At 39.8% G+C, this 1,177-nt stretch overlaps 1 protein-coding gene across 1 annotated transcript in view; it reads left to right on the top strand.

Moving 5' to 3' along the window:
- SAMHD1 (SAM and HD domain containing deoxynucleoside triphosphate triphosphohydrolase 1) overlaps positions 1 to 1,177 on the top strand; it is a 65,509-nt gene that overhangs the window by 22,041 nt on the left and 42,291 nt on the right.

The following is a 1,177-nucleotide window of genomic DNA, read 5'->3' as shown; positions in this document are numbered from 1 at the left end:
TATAAGAAAGGACTTTCTGATAGTGAGGTTTTTCTAGCTACTCTGTTTAAGATGATGTGAATTTGATTTTTCTTTTATCCTTCTTGTTGAATAAAATTGCCATTTTACCTTCAGTTACTTTGTCGATCCATTTTTCTCATTCCTAGACTACATAATCTGCCCTAGAAGATTAAGAGAACTCCTTCTCTTCCCTCACCCATCTGATGTCTTGAATCACTTAAATCCAAGTAAAAGATTACTATCCTTTTCCTTTGACACAGAAAGAGAAAAGAGACTGTATTCTTTTTTTTATATATATATTTTTTAAATATATTTTTATTGATTTCAGAGAGAAAGGGAGAGGGACAGAGAGATAAAAACATCAATGATGAGAGAGAATCATTGATTGTTGCCTCCTGCATACCCCCCACTGGGGATGGATCCTGCAACCCAGGCATGTGTCCTTGACTGGTCCCTTCAGTCCGCACGCCGACACTCTATCCATTCAGCCAAACTGGCTAGGGCAAGACTGTATTCTTTTATCACAGGAGTTTTGCCCCATCCTTGTAGTTTAGTCCTACCCTGAGAATTTGTGTGTGCCCTTAGGGCAGGAAAGGGGAGGTGTCTGTTTCAGTAGTGATACTTTTCTTTTTTAATGTTTAAAAAATATTCTTTTATTGATTTCAGAGAAGAAGAGAGAGGTAGACACATCAGTGATGAGAGAAAAATCATTGATTGGCTGCCTTCTGCATACCCCCACACCCCACCAGGGATCGAGCCCACAACCTGGGAATGTGCTCTGACCAGGAATCAAACCGTGACCTCCTGGTTTATCGATCAACCACTGAGCCACACCGGCTAGGCAATATACAGATACTTAAAGGGATAGGACACTCTCTTCACCATGTCCCCTTGGAGATGTCAATAGGATTAAATTTGATAGATTCCTGGTATTTTAAGAGGGAATCATTGGGAAATCTTTGCCAGTCCCCAGAAGTTTGAGTACTACAGTAATAGGCCTTTATGGGTGACATGCAAAAGGGCCCAGGCCTGGTCCAGGTGGGTTCCCTCTCCAGCAGAGTAATTCACTTCTACAGAAATTCTGATAATTCCAGAATTTGGTTTCACTTCAACCAAATTTCATATTAGTAAATGTTATGAAATGTTAAAATCACTTATGATTAAGATAAACTTGTGA

This window comes from Myotis lucifugus, unplaced genomic scaffold (genome assembly GCF_000147115.1).
Source record: "Myotis lucifugus unplaced genomic scaffold, Myoluc2.0 scaffold_60, whole genome shotgun sequence".
In the NCBI taxonomy this organism is placed as follows: Eukaryota; Metazoa; Chordata; class Mammalia; order Chiroptera; family Vespertilionidae; genus Myotis; species Myotis lucifugus.
The sequence above is the reverse complement of the archived record's forward strand: the minus strand, read 5'-3'. Positions and strand labels throughout refer to the sequence as shown.